Source organism: Juglans microcarpa x Juglans regia, chromosome 3D, assembly GCF_004785595.1.
Source record: "Juglans microcarpa x Juglans regia isolate MS1-56 chromosome 3D, Jm3101_v1.0, whole genome shotgun sequence".
Lineage (NCBI taxonomy): Eukaryota > Viridiplantae > Streptophyta > Magnoliopsida > Fagales > Juglandaceae > Juglans > Juglans microcarpa x Juglans regia.
This window is the reverse complement of record NC_054598.1, coordinates 12,183,674-12,204,095: the sequence shown is the minus strand read 5'-3', so window position 1 is coordinate 12,204,095 and position 20,422 is coordinate 12,183,674. Positions and strand designations below refer to the sequence as shown.

The following is a 20,422-nucleotide window of genomic DNA, read 5'->3' as shown; positions in this document are numbered from 1 at the left end:
TAATTTTGTTCGAACATAACTAAAATGTTCAAATACACTGTCCATTCGAATTGGATCAAATAAATTCGATCGTTCGAATTAAATTTCGATAGTGTTCGAACAAATTCCAAGCCATTCAAACATAAAATGTTCCATTCGAACGGTTTTTTAGGACGAAAATGCTTTGCCCCCAAAACAAAATCTCGTTCGAACACTTGATCGGTTCCACCCAATTTTGTCCTTAAAAGTATTTTCTGGAATGAAATTTATCCCAAAAAATCTTTTGAAATAGGCCTTTTGGGACAAATTAAAGATAAAAAATTTTCATCTCTAACAACCTTTTGAGGCGAAATCGTGGTTTTTAGCGTCCCAAAAAATCCATTATCTTTTAGTGCCCAGCACTGGGCTTCTTGCATTTGGAGCTAAGCCTAGAAACTAGTCATTAATTTATTGGATTGAAAAAATTAAAGGTTTAGAAAGAGAGTGAAGTCGGAACTAGGCATTGGAATTTGATCATGGCCGGGCCTCTCGATACAAGGAGCTTTATCAAAAGTCTATGATAGACTTGGTCTGCCAATGGGAACAATTTCGGGCATCTCACAACTCATTTGGGTGAGTTATGATCTAGTGGCCGTGGTATATGATCCAAGTTCCAGCGGGCCAGCACGCACCAAGCTATCTGGGTTCCCAGCTTCATTCGCCACCGTCTCTGGTCCACGTTTTATATTTGACAAAAGCATGCATGCAATGTTTGTTTGCTCTTCTTCATTACTTCATATAAAGGCCTGTAAATTTGTTTTTCCTTCAATCTTATTAATAACCTTTACTTTTCGAAGAATACCATGTACAATATAAGAGTTCTATTTTTTACTATACTTTTGTCTTACTTTCATCGTATCGTATTAATCATGTACTACAGTTAATCATTATATCAATTTTTTTTAAAAAAAATAAAAATAAAGATTGACGGATAATTGGATGAAAGTGCGACAAAAATATAGAATGTACCAATTTTCTTAAATTACATGGCTCTTGTTTTTGTGAAGATATGGCGTGGCTGATCTCTACCCTGTTAGAACTGATCCTTGTGAAAACTCTCTTTAACAAATAAGCATCATTAGTTTTTACCAAAACATACTATGGGCCGAGAGTGGGCTCAAACGCCAGCCCAAGGTTTAGGAGAACCTTTCGATTAACATTGGGCAAAAAAGATTATGTTGTCTTTGAAATCAAAATCACAGTTGGAATTAAATTAAATCGACCCATGCATTTGGAATCCAAAACTTGCCTAAATGAAATGGACGATCTGGAATTCAAGTGAAAAGTTTGGTATAATGCTTTTGAATCCGTTTCGTATTATATCCTAAGATCTTTTCTTACCAAACTTCATTGGGAGGAATATTACTTTTTATAATATATTTTATCATTCACAACCACACATATTAATATGACATTTTTTAAATGGTCACTTCTATCGGTCATATATTAAATGAAAACCATTTAAAATATGCCAGATGATAACTAAAGTAAATAAAAATATTATTCCTTCCATTAAATATCTATATTTACTCGCATTCTTATTATTAATTATTACTATTACCAACCCTATCTCTCCTAAATTTTATAATAAAAAATGTATATTTATTTAGCTGAATGCTATGCATCATCACTATTCACTCTCACATCTCACACTTATAACTTTTTCATAAAATATGAGGATGTTTTTTTATAGAATGTGGAGTATGAGATAGTGAATAGTAGCTGATAAGAAGAATTTTTCATTTATAAAGGATCAGAACTTTTCTCGAAACTTTGGTGTGATGTCTACAAATTTGTACAGTAGAATTAATTACATCTAGTTCTAGTCCCTAATCATATAATACAATGCCAGCCTGTTGCGGGGGTCCTTTTCGTTTTGGGTAAGGAGTATGTCCTTTCCTTTTTAGAATGGTGAGGCGGTGGTTAGGGTTCTTTGATTTCAATACAGTTTTGGTTAGCATATTATCGATACAGTTATGGCAGATGAATTGGCAAGACTCTGGGAATATTTTACCTTGACTGAAACAGAGAAAGAAGAGATAAATTTAACAGAAGAGGAAACGCATAGAGCTGCAGCTAAAGCACAAAAATGCCTTCTTCTGTTTGTTGTGATGGAAAAGAACTTAAATAAGGAAGCTTACAAGTATACTATGACAAAAGTGTGGAGTCTTGAAGGTTTTGTAAGCTTCAACGAAATAGGGCATCACAGGTTTATAGTTGAATTCCAAAAAGCAGTGTACATAGAAAGGGTTATTAATGGAAGACCATGGACTTTTGACAAAAATTTAGTATGTATTCAACCCTTTGATAGCAGTAACCCTCCAAATGAGGTAAGCTTTTCTCATGAGCTTTTTTTTATACAACTTCATGACTTACCCTTGGTTGCTATGACCTATGAAGGTGGGAAAAGAATTGGGTCATCCATACTGTGGATGTGGATGAGAATGGGGTTGGGTGGGGCAAATATCTCAGAATCAGGGTTAAAATGGATATTCACACAACCTTTACCCCGGGGGAAACTAGTTAGAATTGAAGGAAAGCATTATTAGGTTGATTTTAAATATGAAAGATTACCCGTGTTCTGTTTTCATTATGGGGTAATTCATCATGTTAACAGGAGTTGTTCAGTGGAAAGAAGCAGACTAAATACTAGAGATGCTGCTAAGTCCCAATATGGCCAATGGTTGAGGGCTACTGTTATAACAATGATGGGAAATGGGGATAAAAGGATAGGGAGCAAGGGAAATAAAAGTCAAGCTTGGTTACAAGTAAGTGAAGAAGGGCATCAGAGTAGGGGTCTTCTCAAATCAAATGTTGACTATGTTATTCAGGAGGAGGCAAGATTGGGAATTCTCTAAGCTCTCAAAGAGAGTTGCCTTGCCAAACTGCTCCTACAGTTACAATGGGGAACCATTAATCTCAATTGGAGTGTGATAGAGAAGAGGCTCAATTTACTGATAAGATGAGAAGTATCTCAGAAGAAAGAAGCACAACAGAAAAGAATCAGGTTGAGTTGAATACTAACTTCGATAGTCAAGCTTCTCAGTCAATTTTTTTAAAGCCAAGATCTCAAATGGTTATTTTGACACAGCATTCTCCCAGCTCAATGGAAGCTCATTTAAGACCATTGAGTTGGAAAAGAATGGCTAGGTTTGTTAATTTGTTAAGACCAGATGAGTTGGAAAGTGGAGAGATAGTTATAAGTGACATAAGTGGCAGGAAAATGAACAAAGAAGAGATAGACAGTGAAGAAAATCAAGAATTAAACAAGAGGTTTAAAAAGGGGCTCAAACCTGAAAGGAGTATAAATTAGGAATCAAAGGTGGTGGTTGTTCAACAGCCCTATCTGCAACAATGAGATGCATTACTTGGAACTGTAGAGGACTTGGGCAACCTTGTACAGTTAGAGAGCTTCATTTTATGGTGAAGCAACAGTGCCCACAAATCCTTTTCCTTATTGAAACAAAAAGCATAAGGGAAAGGATTGAGAACATAAGAAACAAAATTGGTTTTGAGAGAAGTTTTACAGTGAACAACAAAGAAAATAGTGGAGGATTGGCAATGATGTGGCATTCCAGTTCTGATATTGAGGTAGAATCTTACACAAACTATCATATTTCAGTTAGAGTTACTGATTCACAGAGTGGGAAAGTATGGACAATTACAGGCTTTTATGGTAATCCAGTAACTGCTAAAAGGAAAGGAAGTTGGCAACTATTAAGGGTTTTAAAACCAATGGATCACAGACCATGGTTATGCATGGGAGATTTTAATGAAATTCTTCATTACCATGAAAAATTTGGGGGAATGACTAGACCTTTTGCTAAAATGGAGAGGTTTAGACAAGCATTACAAGATAGTGATTTAAATGATATGGGATTCATTGGTAATAAGCATACTTGGTTCAACAACGAGGAAGGAAGTGAGTTTACTAAGGAGAGGTTAGATAGAGTTCTTGCCAACTCTGACTATATCAACAATTTTCAGGTGATTAATGTAACTACTCTAGCTGCATGCACTTCAGATCACAGTCCTCTCCAAGTAGACTTGATAACTCAGAATGAACAACCAAGAAGAAGGGTTAGACTGTTCAGATATGAACTGAGTTGGGGTCTTAATAGTGAGTGCAAGACAATGGTCAATCGAGCATGGCAAGGGAATGGCAGAACTAGACAATCAATGTTAGATTTATTAAACAAACCTGACAGATGCAAGGGTCAGTTAATTAACTGAAATAGAAGTGTGGCGCCCCCAATCCCCCTTATGTAAATACACAGGGATTGAGACACCAGGATGGTGACAACACGGCCACACATCCCAACGAAGTGCCAGTGTGTGTACATGCAACAGTGTACAAATAAAATAACGCAGCGGATAGTCAACTAAGTACCAGAATTTATTTACAATTAAACATCAGTAAAGATTTAAATAGCAGTTATACAGTCATCCATAAATAATTTACAATAGTTCCAAATAAACAAACGAATGATCCCAGATCACTCCTCAGGCGGAGCCGTCTCCTCAGGCTCGCCCTCCTCCTCCTCATCTGCATCAAAATCTGCGTTACCACAAAATGGTATCGCAGGTAAGTATAACCCAAAACAACAATGTAATATAAAATGCATTAAATGCAACTAACGTGCATACAAATGAAAAATATGCATTTTCCTCAAAACATCATTTTTTTCGAAAATGATAATTTTCCAACACACGCCAAAATCCCATTTTGGCCCAAAATATCCGTAAAACATTTTCCCAGAAAATGATTTACCCAAAAACCAACTCGCACTATTTTCCCAGAAAATAGTGCATTAATTCCAAATGCACCATGCATTATTTCCATATGCACCATGGCCTCCCCTATGGACCATCCGCACGTCCTGGCTTCGTAGCGGTACTCAGTTCCGCGCCCAGCGCGTACATGGCCAAGCACCCACACTACGCAACGAGCGATGCCCAGTTCCGCGCCCAGCGCGTACGTGGCCAGACATCCTCTAGTCCCCACCAGCAGAAGGACCACGGAGTCGGAACGAGACCATCTCGTCCGATCCCATTGTCGCCCGGCGACAATCCAGGGGACGTTACTCAGTATATTCCGCTCCCGAGTAACCAGAGGAGCTCCACCGAGTTAATGCCCCATCTCGGCTTGGGGTCGTGATACACACGCACCCAAAAATAATATCACATAAAATCACAACCTTTCAAATCACACATGAGCATGAATGCAATGCACAAAAACTCAGTTTTCTTTACAAACATAATCATGCATGAAATAATGAAATGCACATGTACTAACACAATATCCAAACCAACAATTACCAATCCAATCAAATCCAACCAAACAACTCCAATCACAAATCCATCCGACCCCCGAACTCCTCGGACTCAGTCCGGCATGCCAAAAATACAGTGAAATGGGTTAGTGCAAAAATACATTTAAATTACGAAAGTTCTTTGGAGAAATACTTACAATGCTATATAAAAATTTCCGAAGGATCACGAAGTTGAAAAAGGCGACGTTTGAGCAACACCACAGTGTAAAATACACTGGCCGTGGGTCACAAATACCAACTTTCAAACGGAGGCAAACGAAGACCCAAGATTGATAGGGTAGGGCCTAGGGAGGTCGGTGAAGCTAGTGGTGGTGGTGGTTTGCCGTGGGTGGCGGCGAAATGGGCGGTAGAAGACCAAAATACCCAAATTGAAAATGTAGATGGTGGAGCTTCACCGGTGGCGGATCGGAGCTGGGGTTGGGTCCAATGGGTTGCCAAGAGGTCGAGGATGATGTGGTAGGAAAATGGTAGCCGGAGGTGGCGCGACGGCGGCGCTGGAAGGAAAGTGACGCCGCGGCTTGAAGGGCTGGTGGTGGTTAACGGCGGCGATGGAGGAGCTGGAAATGGAGGTGTGGCGTCGCCGGTGGCTGGGGGAGCTGGGGAGCCGGGCGGTGTCGCCGGTGGCTGGGGGAGAGGAAGAACGGACGGAGAGAGAGTGAGGGAGCTGGACGTCGCGCGGGAGAAAGCCAGGAAAGAAAGAAAAGAAAGGAGGAAAAGAAAAAGGAAGAAAAAGAAAAGAGGAAAGAGAAAATGCAGAGAAAGAAATGAAGTCTAATCCTCATAACTTGGGTCACAAAAATGATCCAACGGAAATGATTTCAAAACCTCAAGTTAAATAAAATAATTTAAACGTAATGGTAAAGTCAAATTGAAATAATTAAATCTCACAGTAATTAAATAAATATTAAAAGCAATTTAAATGCATAACAATAAATAAATATTAAAAAAGCACATAAAAATAATTTTCACCAAATTAAAATCATAGAAATAAACTCATTAAAAATCCAACCAATTTTAAAATAAGAGAATAAATTTTTAAATAAATAAAAATAATCCTTTAGTAAAAATACACTAAAATGCGGGGTGTTACATCCTCCCCCCCTTAAATAAAATTTCGTCCTCGAAATTGGCAAGGTCAACATTAAGACTAAGACAGGAATAAGATTCAACTAAGAGCAGACTAAGAACATACCACCAAAATAGTCCGGCAAGGCCACTCTATAAGCAACAAACCCAACTTTCTCTACGATCTGAAAATGGCCGACATATCTTGGATTAAGCTTTCCTTTCTTACCAAAGCGCTTAACGCCTTTCATAGGAGAGACTTTAAGATAAACCCAATCACCTTCTTCAAAGGATAAGTCTCTTCTTCTTGTATCTGGGTAACTTTTCTGGCGACTTTGCGCTTCAGCCATCTTCTTTCTGATAAACTGAACTTGATCCTTCATTTCTTGAATTATCTCGGGCCCAAACAATTTCTTCTCGCCAACTTCATCCCAACATAAAGGCGATCTGCACTTCCGTCCATATAAAGCTTCATACGGGGCCATCTGAATGGAGGAATGAAAACTGTTATTATAAGATAACTCAATAAGCGGTAAGTGATTCTCCCAACTTCCTTGGAATTCCATGACACAAGACCGCAACATATCCTCCAGAGTCTGAATAGTACCCTCTGATTGGCCGTCCGTTGGGGGGTGATACGCCAAACTAAACTTCAATTTAGTGCCTAATGCTGCCTGCAAACTCTTCCAGAAATGGGACGTGAATCACGAGTCCCGATCTGAAACGATACTCTTGGGTACTCCATGCAAACGCACTATCTCCTTGATATATAACCGAGTCAACTTACCCAAAGAGTCAGTATTAATAATAAGCAAGAAATAAGCACTCTTGATCAACAATCAACAATTGCCCAAATTGAGTTCTTCCCACTAGGAGTCCTCGGCAAACCCACAACAAAATCCATAGAAATATCATCCCACTTCCACTCTGGAATAGGGAGAGGTTGAAGTCTACCAGTAGGTCTTTTGATGCTCAACCTTAACTTGACGGCACGTGGACATTCCTCAATGAACATGGCACTATCCAACATACTCATTTTAGTCCCCAATGACACATCACAACCAGTAATCCCAGGGTGACTATGCTATCCAAAATCTCATTTCCTCGAGAACCTTAATACAACATCCAATAAATTTCAATGATCAATAGATCCATACAATAATATGTGCCAACCTCAATCAACTCCTATGCTCCAACTTCTAAACCTTCATGGAATTCTACTATTGGAAACCTAATAGCCACTTCCAATGTTAACCATCAATAACAAATTGCACGACCAAATGATTAATCTCTAATTACACGTATCTTCTCAAAATTCAAGTCACCACTAATTCTTCAAATCAGCACAATTTGAACTCCTGACTACAACAAAAATACCATGCTTCTGCTGCACACTCTGATATTCGCCACATGTATAAAACTTACGTCCTCATAGAACTAACACCATCGAGTACAAGGTGGCTCCATTCCTACTAATCAAAACTCTTATCACAATTTGGTAGAAAAATACTCTCTCTTCCAAAACCACGAGTTATAACTCAAATTCCTCAATTAACTTCTGCTGCCTTGATCAAAATCAAATTCTATAAAATACAACCATGATCAAAGACAGAAACCCAATATCAAACAACCTCAGCATCCCAAATTAAAAATAAACAACCTCAACCCAAAATACACTCATCTCCTCTAAGATAAGAAACATACTTTAAAAGACTCAATTCCAACCTAACGAATCAAAAAGAGTGTCTAGAGACTTCTACCTAACAACCTAAACCTGAAAGCTCATCATCTACATTCTAAACAACATCTAATCTAACGGTGACTAAACTCACAACGAACCACCATTGACTTCACCAAAACATTAACAAAACCTCCTTGGTAACTCGCCCAGCTACTTCTACTCCTATAAGCTAGTATTAACACAATTAGTTCCTTCAATAGTACATCACTATTAAACCTCAAGGCAAGCCATACTGCTCAAATAATCAATCCATCAAAAGCCATTGCACAACACCCAAGAATCCTAATACTTTATTAACCCACATACTTGATCATATTATCCATTGTTGATGCCTAAGCTTCAACTTCAAAGATCTTTTCATACACCATACATGACATCCCATCAATCTCTCTTCAAGTTAAATAACAATGTCCTTAATTCAACCAACTGGATGCTCAAACTCCAAAAGAAAGTATAGCCTCAAAAATTTAAATTCCTAGGTGACCTCAAGTCACAATTAATTCCTGAAGATAATCACAATAACTATTCCCAACCATGATTTCATTGAGTAACCCACTCGACTACACACTTTGATCAACTCACCAAAAACTCCAAGCCAATGTCTCTTAAATTACTACTATTGTGTCGACTCCTCTTCCACACCTACCAAAACCACTTCTTTCAAACCAAAATGAGACTAGGACCTATACTCTCCGAAATCCATAACCACTCACCACTATGCATCGATCACATGCACCCTTAGCCAAAACCAAAAATGCTCCAAATGTGCAAGTGATCACCATTACCATTTCCATCACTAAACCTTTATCCTCGAAATCAATAAGAATCATTTCTTAAATCAACACCATCTATTATCCTTAAAATTGATATGGATTAAATCATTAACCTGTCACTGTAACCTCAAGCTAAAACAATTATTAACCGAACTAGATCAACATCTTCCATCTCCAAAGAAATTCTCCCCTAAAAAAATTCTCATATCAGTAACTTAACTCAGATCAATCCTATTTTAATTCAGCCATTCAACTCTGCAATTTTAAAACATTAACCCAGATATAAATCATTTCCTGAAATCCTCAAGATCGATGAACTCAAATCTAAAACATTCGCCTTATAAAACTTGTAAATTCTAAAACCCCAAATATTATCAAATTGCTTATCGAGGTCGGCAAGATCAAAACTTCTAACCTAAGTAATCTCTTAATTGCTTGTTGAACCTACCAGCTTAAATCTCATAACTTATTTTCTAAAAATTATGGGGCCTCAAACCTTAGATGAACTCCTCATAAATCTAACCTTGAAATTCGTTGAACTTACAACCTCCTACCCCAAAGACTCATTACCTAAATTCTACGGAACCTAAATCCTCAATTATCCTAAGCAATTAAAAGCTATTCCCCTCCTTAGCAGCAACTTGAGTACCTAATCCAAAGAGTTCACCCAGACCCTGATGTTCAAGCCTTGATATTAAAACAACCAATCACCAAGAGTTCAGGCCTACTATACCAATGTTTAAGCCTAACAATGGCCTTCTCAGTCGTACCATCTTCCTGTCATAACATAACCCTTAACCCGCCTTTCAATTTCGAACAAAACAAAATAAAATAAAATTTCATAAATAAAATAACATACGACAAAATGCATAAAACCAATGAAGTAGTTCACAATAAAATAAATAAAACAATAAAATAATCCGACATAAAATAAAACAATTAAATTAAAATGACATACAATAAAATAAATAAACAACAAAATTATTATACAATAAAATAAATAAACACCAAAATTATTATACAATAAAATAAATAAACAACAGAATTATTATACAATAAAATAAATAAAGCCAATAAAACCATACTCAATCAAAGGTAAACACTAATTAAAGCAATAAAATAAAATAAATCAAATAACATCAATTAACATAAAATAAAATAGCAATAAACTCATAATATAAAATAAATAACTTAACTTACACCACTTAAACAAAAATTTTATTATTTTAAAATAATAATAAAAAAAATTTTCTGGTACTATCCCAAGGGACATGTGGTTTAACCCAGAGCCGAACTGCTCTGATACCGCCTGTGGCTCCCCCAATCCCCCTTATGTAAATACACAAGGATTGAGACACCAGGATGGTGACAACACGGTCACACATCCCAACGAAGTGCCAGTGTGTGTACATGCAACAGTGTACAAATAAAATAACGCAGCGGATAGTCAACTAAGTACCAGAATTTATTTACAATTAAACATCAGTAAAGATTTAAATAGCAGTTATACAGTCATCCATAAATAATTTACAATAGTTCCAGATAAACAAACGAATGATCCCAGATCACTCCTCAGGCGGAGCCGTCTCCTCAGGCTCGCCCTCCTCCTCCTCATCTGCATCAAAATCTGCGTTACCACAAAATGGTATCGCAGGTAAGTATAACCCAAAACAACAACGTAATATAAAATGCATTAAATGCAACTAACGTGCATGCACATGAAAAATATGCATTTTTCTCAAAATATCATTTTTTCCGAAAATGATAATTTTCCAACACACGCCAAAATCCCATTTTGGCCCAAAATATCCGTAAAACATTTTCCCAGAAAATGATTTACCCAAAAACCAACTCGCACTATTTTCCCAGAAAATAGTGCATTAATTCCAAATGCACCATGCATTATTTCCATATGTACCATGGCCTCCCCTATGGACCATCCGCACGTCCTGGCTTCGTAGCGGTACTCAGTTCCGCGCCAGCGCGTACATGGCCAAGCACCCACACTACGCAACGAGCGATGCCCAGTTCCGCGCCCAGCGCGTACGTGGCCAGACATCCTCTAGTCCCCGCCAGCAGAAGGACCACGGAGTCGGCACGAGACCATCTCGTCCGATCCCATTGTCGCCCGGCGACAATCCAGGGGACGTTACTCAGTATATTCCGCTCCCGAGTAACCAGAGGAGCTCCACCGAGTTAATGCCCCATCTCGGCTTGGGGTCGTGATACACACGCACCCAAAAATAATATCACATAAAATCACAACCTTTCAAATCACACATGAGCATGAATGCAATGCACGAAAACCCAGTTTTCTTTACAAACATGATCATGCATGAAATAATGAAATGCACATGTACCAACACAATATCCAAACCAACAATTACCAATCCAATCAAATCCAACCAAACAACTCCAATCACAAATCCATCCGACCCCCGAACTCCTCGGACTCAGTCCGGCATGCCAAAAATACAGTGAAATGGGTTAGTGCAAAAATACATTTAAATTACGAAAGTTCTTTAGAGAAATACTTACAATGCTATATAAAAATTTTCGAATGATCACGAAGTTGAAAAATGCGACGTTTGAGCAACACCACAGTGTAAAATACACTGGCCGTGGGTCACAAATACCAACTTTCAAACGGAGGCAAACGAAGACCCAAGATTGATAGGGTAGGGCCTAGGGAGGTCGGTGAAGCTAGTGGTGGTGGTGGTTTGCCGTGGGTGGCGGCGAAATGGGCGGTAGAAGACCAAAATACCCAAATCGAAAATGTAGATGGTGGAGCTTCACCGGTGGCGGATCGGAGCTGGGGTTGGGTCCAATGGGTTGCCAAGAGGTCGAGGATGATGTGGTAGGAAAATGGTGGCTGGAGGTGGCGCGACGGCGGCGCTGGAACGAAAGTGACGCCGCGGCTTGAAGGGCTGGTGGTGGTTAACGGCGGCGATGGAGGAGCTGGAAATGGAGGTGTGGCGTCGCCGGTGGCTGGGGAGCTGGGGAGCCGGGCGGTGTCGACCACCGCCGGCGCACGGCGGCGGGATGGGGGAGAGGAAGAACGGACGGAGAGAGAGTGAGGGAGCTGGACGTCGCGCGGGAGAAAGCCAGGAAAGAAAGAAAAGAAAGGAGGAAAAGAAAAAGGAAGAAAAAGAAAAGAGGAAAGAGAAAATGCAGAGAAAGAAATGAGGTCTAATCCTCATAACTTGGGTCACAAAAATGATCTAACGGAAATGATTTCAAAACCTCAAGTTAAATAAAATAATTTAAACGTAATGGTAAAGTCAAATTGAAATAATTAAATCTCACAGTAATTAAATAAATATTAAAAGTAATTTAAATGCATAACAATAAATAAATATTAAGAAAGCACATAAAAATAATTTTCACCAAATTAAAATCATAGAAATAAACTCATTAAAAATCCAACCAATTTTAAAATAAGAGAATAAATTTTTAAATAAATAAAAATAATCCTTTAGTAAAAATACACTAAAATGCGGGGTGTTACAAGAAGACAAGAGAAGCAGTCCAAACAATCAAATCAAAGCCAGATTAACAAAGTGCAACAGTTGCAAGAAAGAAATACAAGATCAGATCAAGATGAAATCAAACTGATTCAAAGAAATGTTAATTTGTAGCTGGAGTAAGAGGATTTAAAGTGGAAACAAAGATCAAAACATAAATGGCTCAGAGAGGGGGATCGAAACACTAGATTTTTCCACATGTGTGCTAATCAGAGAAAGAAGAATAATGCCATAAGAAGTATTATTGATGGAGAGGGGCAGGTTCATACAACTTCACAAGGTATCAATCATATATTTCAAGAATTTTTCACTAATCTGTTTGCAACTTCTAATCCACTAGGACAGTCACAATGTCTGAAGGATATGCCAACGATGATCACAGAGGAAATGAATACTATGCTTACAAAAGAATTTGAGATTTCAGAGATCAAAGAAGCAGCTTTTAGTATGAATCCATTCAATTCTCCAAGTCTTGATGGTTTTCCTGCTGGTGTTATTGGGATAGCATAGGCAAGGAGCTATGTGCAGTAGTAACAAAGGATATGAACAATAACAAGTGGGTTAGTTCTATCAACAAGACTTTCATAGTTTTGATTCCAAAAACTAAAAATCCTACAACTGTTTCTGAATTTAGGCCAATTAGTTTGTGTAATGTATTGTACAAAGTTATGGCCAAGGTTCTTGCTAACCGAATGAAGAGAATCCTACCTGATATAATATCTCAAACTCAAAGTGCATTTGTCCCCGGAAGATTGATAGCTGACAACATAATTGTAGCCTTTAAGCCTTGCATACCATGCAGTGTAAAATGAAGGGGTCAACTGGATACATGGCTCTCAAGCTCGATATGAGCAAGATGGAACCCCACAACCAGGAGATGGATTGATTTAATTCTGAATTGTGATACAACAGTCTCATATTCTTTACTTATGAATGGAACCCCACAACCAGCTTTTATTCCAATCAAAGGAATTAGACAGGGTGACCCACTGTCACCCTATCTATTTATTTTGTGCTCAGAAGCATTAAGTCAAATGTTAGGAAGGCAGAAGAGAAGATGATGATCACTAGTATTCCATTGGGCAGAGGTCAGGTTCATATAAGTCATCTGTTTTTTGCAGATGACAGTATGTTATTCTGCAAAGCATCATCTTTGGAATGGAGCAGGTTACTTTACCTTCTTAGTCAATATGAAAATGCTTCAGGACAGAGACTTAATAAAGAAAAGTCCTCTCTTTACTTTGGCAAAAACACAAATCTATACACAAGGGACATAATCACAGGTATAGCTGGGGTCAGAATTACAAACTCATATGACAGATATCTTAGTCTTCCAGCTTTGATAGGCATATTGAGGAACAAGAATTTCAAATCACTTATTGATAAAGTAAGTGGGAAACTGAGTAATTGGAAGATGAAGTTCTTGTCACAAGCAGGGAGGGAAATATTGATTAAGTCTGTGATACAATCCATTCTTACATACTCAATAGGTATTTTTAAACTTCCTAAAGGATTGGTGAAGCAATTAAATAGCTTGATGAGAACTTATTGGTGGGGACAGGTGAAACAGGAAAGGAAATTGAGCTGGATGAGTTGGTCTCAAATGGAACAATCAAAAGAAAATGGAGAACTTGGTTTTAAAGAATTTGAAAACTTTAACATTGCTTTGTTAGCAAAGCAAGGTTGGAGGTTAATTAAAAATCCAAATGCTCTAGCATCAAGAGTTCTAAAGGTAAAATACTATCCTCATTTAGATTTTTTCTAATGCTAAACTTGGAAGCAATACATCCTACATATGGAGAAGTATATTATATGCTAGAGATCTTCTTAAAGAGGGCACAATCTGGAGAATTGGTAATGGACATTCTGTCAGAATCTGGAGAGATCCTTGGTTACCTCGACCACTCACTTATAAACCTCAGTTTGGTCAGGATGTATTGGGAAGCAATGCTAAAGTGGAGGCCCTTATATACTCAGATACTAAAGAATGGAACAAGTCTTTAGTTCAGGCAATTTTCAACAGTATAGAAGCAGATCTTATAATTAAAATCTCTATTAGTCAGCATAATTAGCAAGACAAGCTGATATGGAGGGGCAATGCAATGAGAGAGTTTACAGTTAAAAGAACATATCACTTACAAAGGAAACTGCAGGAAAGGAAAAATGGTCAAAGCTCAAAACATAATTTTCATCGAGAGGAATGGACCAGACTATGGAAAGTGCTAATACCTCCAGCAACTAAGAGTATTTTGTGGAGAGCATGCATGAATATTTTGCCTACTAGGGTCAATTTGTGCAAAAAGAATATCATTCAAGACTCTAGTTGTCCAACGTGCCTCAGAGAACAAGAAACTATTGAACATATTCTATGGGAGTGTACTTCTGCAACTGATATTCTGAGTCTAAGTTCGAGGAAAATTCAGAAATCAAAGTCTTCTTGCAAGAGTTTTCAAGAACTTATGCATAACATGTGTAGCAGGCTTAATAAGGAAGAATTGACAGAATTAACTCTGATTTTCTGGGATATCTGAAAAAGAAGAAATGAGTTAGTTTTCAACGAGGTTATTAGTGATCCAAAGAATGTGATGTTCAGAGTAAAGAGCATGTTGTCTGGCTTATCTATAACAAATACTGTTAAGGATGCTCAGGTTTCAACTACAAGCAATAGGAGGGTTTTTTGGGAATGTCCACCTCAAGGTTATTGTAAAATAAACTGAGATGTGGCAGTTCAACCAAACTTTTGTAAAATAGGCATAGGAATTGTTGTAAGAGATGAGGAAGGGAATTTTTTGGCAACTTTGAGGCAGCAACAAGATGCATTTTCAGATCCACTTCTAGCAAAGGTAACTGCAGCTCTTAAAACAATCAATTTTGGTCTTGACTTGGGATTGAAAAATGTAATATTAGAAGGGGATTCTAAATTAGTGGTTAATACAGTTCAACAACAGATAATGGATGAAAGCTACTTTGGAATGCTCATTTCTGATATTCAAACTGCCATGGGTAGTTATGAAAAGTGTTCGTTTTAATTACATTTGTAAGGAAGGCAATGTAGTTGCACACAAGTTAGACAGAGATGCTCTATGTCAAACTGAATGTATAATTGATATAGAAAATCGTCCTAATTGTTTGATATCTATGTAATAGAGCTTGTTATGTATGAATGAGTTTTTAAAAAAAAAAAAATTACATCTAGATAGTGGAGGTCAGTATTATGGAAGATTTGGTTAAATTAATATGTCTACTTTTTCAAATATAAAGTGAATTTGATTAAATGATTAAACATGTTAACGTCAAATCAGAAGTAATTTTCACCGACATGCATGCATGTAGTAGGAGTCGTCCTGGAGGGGGGCCATCCTTCCAAAGCGCAGCACTTTAGTGGCACCAAAACGTGTAACGTGTTAATCATAGTCACCTCAAAATGCATAAATAATCTTAGATTGCGGCTCTTACCTAGAAAATAAAATAAAGTTTATCATTTTCCTTTTCTTTTTTTTTTTTTTTTCTTCTGTCGAAGATTAATATCACTTTAAATTACACAAGTATTGCCGGCCGATTAGTCCCATCCATCTCAGTCATAAGCTGAATGACCCTCTGACAAAGTGCAACCTCATGATCAAGACTTGACCCCAAACAGTCCCTTATTTAATTGGAGTTTGTAAACATAGATATTATATATAAATAGTTCTCGAGAAATTTCAAGAGTGGAGCTACGTAACGACAAAAATAGCTGGACATCATGCATGTCCTCTAAATATGCTTGAGAAATTAACAAAAAGGCAAAGTTGGAGCCAAATTATGTCCGATTTGCCTAGAAATGGTCAGCCAGACTTTGTGATCGTACTTTAATTTGGGCAGCAATGGGTACTGATTTGTGAATATAATCTATCAAATTAGTGTACGTATTTCTCATAAACATTCTCTTCTTGTTTGCTACCCTTGCTTTTTGGGCAGACAAAAAGATATCTAAGATTCATTCTAATCCGGCCCGTTCATTAATCGCTTACCTAACATCTCTTACGGAAAAAACAAAAAAATAAAAAAAAATTTAGAACATAAAATTTACGCACTTTAACAACATGTTTATATATATATATATATATATATACATGAAACTATAGATTACTTTTATTAATACGATAATCAAACATACATAAGTGTGTCGGTCAAACAAAAATTTAATATAATATATAATTAAACCCTATTTAGGGGGTCGCTTCGGCTTGGACCAATACCCTATGGCCCAAATCTCATTAAAAATTCATCAAAAAATCGCAACAAGTCACTATCGGGTTAAGTCATCAAACCAGACCAACACAAACATAACCAGACTCTGCACATTGAAGAGCCCAACAACATCTATGTATTAATGTTTCATATCTTGAGCCATCCAACTGATTAATTTAAAACTCAACACATAATTCATATATATAATAAAATTATTTATATTGTGCTATTAAAAAATAGTAGACAAAATTTGGTAGATATCTGCATAAAAAAATTAATTTTTTTATAATAGATTCAACTTTTTTTAAAAAATAATACGAAAATATTGCATACCTTAAAATTATATTTAACATTAGTCGTAAATATATAAGGGGTTACCTGGGAAGGAGTAAACTATTCCTTTATTTGGAAAAAAAAAAAAAAAAAAGAGAAAAATAATACATATGTAGTACTTAATTGTCTAAATATATATATATATATAGCTTATACAATAATGTTACTTTAAAATAAAAATAATATTTGTATTGCAGTAAAACCACACAAAAAATAATGGTCAAGGTTTTACAGTCCTGCCACAAATTAACCCCAACCAAACATCTGATCTGCAGCCTTAAACGACCTTAGTTACGGAAAGAGATTAGAACTGCCTGCATCATTAATTGACCTCAGTAATCAGTTTTTTAATTGGGTAGTACTGTCTTTTAAATATGATACGTTTAGAAACTAAATCAAATTCAATACATCTCTATTTATAATTATAATTTTTTTAAATTTTTATATAAAATATAATAAATAATTTAATTTTTTTAAATTTTAAAATAATAATAATATTAAAAAATAATATTCTAATAATATTTTATTATCTCAACTCAATTCAATTCAGTTTAACATCCAAACGCAGTCTTATTCTTTCTTCTTTAGACTTCCCTTAAAAAAAAATAAATTAAGTATTTTTGGTCGCGTTGTTTTTCACATTTAATAGATGACCAGTTAGAAATGAGAACGTGCATACATCATGTCATATAATATTTATTATATTATATTTATTTATGTGGTTTTCTTTTTTTCAACTGATGAAGGATTATCAATTTTTTTTATATTGAAGATAAAAAAAAAAAATGTCTGAAACTGAAAGGGTGCGTGCCATTATTAAGTACGTACAGATCTCCATTTACATCATAACATTTCAGGTGTGCCTAAAGAACACGTAAATGATAAAATTCTATCTGGCATTTACAAGTAGTACTACATATCATGAACTGCAATCGTCCACGACAAAGCAATGTTCTTCTGTATGTAAAGTCGCCAGGAAATAAATAAATAAAGTAGTTTATCTAGAGCACGTAATGCTCTCAATACCATGTACTTGACCAGAACCAATCATAATAATAATAATAATAAATTAATTAAAAAAAAAAAAAAAAAGCGCTAGAAAAAGAATAACTTGGGCCTGCAAAGCAAAAGAATGGGCATTTGCAATATGCGAAAACGGACAAACTTGGTTCAGAAGAATAATGCCAATTTCCATTGAAAATATGGCTCCAGCTAGCGATTCCAAATTAAACCCTTTTCTTTTTTTTTTCTTTTTTTTGTAACTAACCCAAAAGTCTACCAATGTCCTCCTGCATGCATGTGCATGCATGTATTTTTTTTTAAAGGTTTGTCGCACGAACTCATGATGAATGAACTCGTTTGATTTTAGGTCCCGATCCAGTAGTACTTCTCCCTTATCTTGATTAATTTAAATTAATTAAACCGTGATTTTTGACCGCCCATTTCATCAGTGATTTCCCATCAACTTCAGAGTCTCGGATAAATACTCGTAATCCCATGTGAATGTCTGACAACACAGTGCTAAAAAGATCATATGCCCCACTACCTACTTCACCAATGAGGTAGACGTTTATAACAACAAGAATGTTAATGCCATCTCACGTAAAGGTAATTGCACATCAATATTAATTATTTAATTAATTGATAGACCCTTATAAATTCATCACCAATAAATTCAGGATTTTATTGGCATGATTTTCTTTTTCTTATTTTAAATGCCAACCCAACCACCGGAAAATTTAACTGATCGAGCGGCAAGTGTAATTAATTCGATATTAATGAGGCATAGAATTTTTAATCTTCTAATTTTGTAAATCCTGTGATTACCACGACCCATATTATTATTATTATAATAAGTAGGTGATTATTTATTAAAAATTCCTGATTGGAAATCACCAATTTTTAATTAATTAATCTCGAAAAATAAAAATAAAAAGTGACCCCAACATGGGCTGTCGATTGAAGGAATAAGTTATCAAGAAAAAAAAAAAAGGGTCAGTTTGGTGGGCCTTCCTTTCCTAGTGATCATGGTTCCTCCTCTATTATCCTTTTCTAACCATGCTTGCTTGGGTGATACAACATATCAAATATAAAATGGAGCCCACACCACATAACAAAGTAACCAAATGATCTATCTTGATCATCAACGTCCACAATCGCTCCACGTGTACGTACTGTTTAACTTTTAATTTGAAAACAAAAAAGAATCTATAATATATATATAGGGAACATGAAGATCCATATATTGACGATGGCTCCGGAAGAACATGCAATTAATACTACTTTGTAAAGCACGAGCAATAATATTAATCGGAGGAGGAATATTACTGTGCATGTGTATTATTATAGAGAGAAGTGATGATGAACACCAATAATAATCATATTCTATGTACGTTGTAAACACGAAACGTATTCAATGTGGTGACACCTACGTACCTAGAAAAGATGCTCCCCTTCCACTTATGTTATACGGATCGATCGAGCAAGCTATATAGGTAGTAGACCAGACATGAATGATTAAGAGAGGTACTGCGTGGTGGGCGGTTGATTTGAGACTCCCATGTATATATGTTTGGATTTGGAATTCCAGCTCACTAATTCTCTTTTCTTGTAATTGGGTTTCGATTGGCCCTTGTTAAAATCATAGGCCTCTATATGTTCCAAATCATGTCATTATTATAAACAGAATAGCATCTAATCCTTCGATCGGCTTTTCTACAACTGATGGGAGGCTTGAGACAGAAAATGGAAAAAAAAAAAAAAAAAAAAGATAAATTATTAAAGATGTTTATTATTATTATTATATATATACACACATGTACATTATGATAACATTGTCTTCTAATTTTATTTTTTTTTCCTTCTCCAATGGGTTAATGGGGCAATGCCGTAAATTCATTTTCACGTTTTTTCTATTTCTTTTGGGGGGGTATTCTATTTCTTGATCGAATTAGTCGGTTGTTTGGTTAGGCGAAATTCACGGATTTGGTGTTCCCCCTCTTTATCTAACTAATACTGTGGGAGGCTGTGCGTGCCTATATATCATCAATGAAACTTTAGGGAAAGAATGAACTTTGTCATATGAAGGTGACTTTTGCCTAACATTGTTCATTGTTTTTGTTTTTTTTTTTTGGAGATAATATTCTTTCTTGTGGAAACTGGGGAGAGGGTGTTGCACAGGAATACGTCTCTTCTATTTTACCTTTCCATCTGGCTTTTTTAGGCTTATTATTGACTTCATTAATCCAATTGAGAGAGAGAGAGAGGAAGGAGACCCCTCCCCTTCTCTCTCTTCGCAACTTGATCTCTATCTCCGACAGCATCAACATTCAAGACTTTTTATCAACCAACCAACTTTAATTTAAGATCATGCACGTTTTGACATGTTTATAGGTATCCATTAAT

At 36.3% G+C, this 20,422-nt stretch overlaps 1 long non-coding RNA gene across 1 annotated transcript; it reads left to right on the top strand.

Annotated features, from left to right (window-relative positions):
* The first annotated feature begins 357 nt into the window (after window positions 1-357).
* On the top strand, window positions 358-15,300 carry LOC121255828. Its single transcript, XR_005938858.1, has 3 exons — window positions 358-370; window positions 4,454-4,460; window positions 14,564-15,300. It is a non-coding gene; the product is annotated as an uncharacterized LOC121255828 (long non-coding RNA).
* Window positions 15,301-20,422: the final 5,122 nt, after the last annotated feature.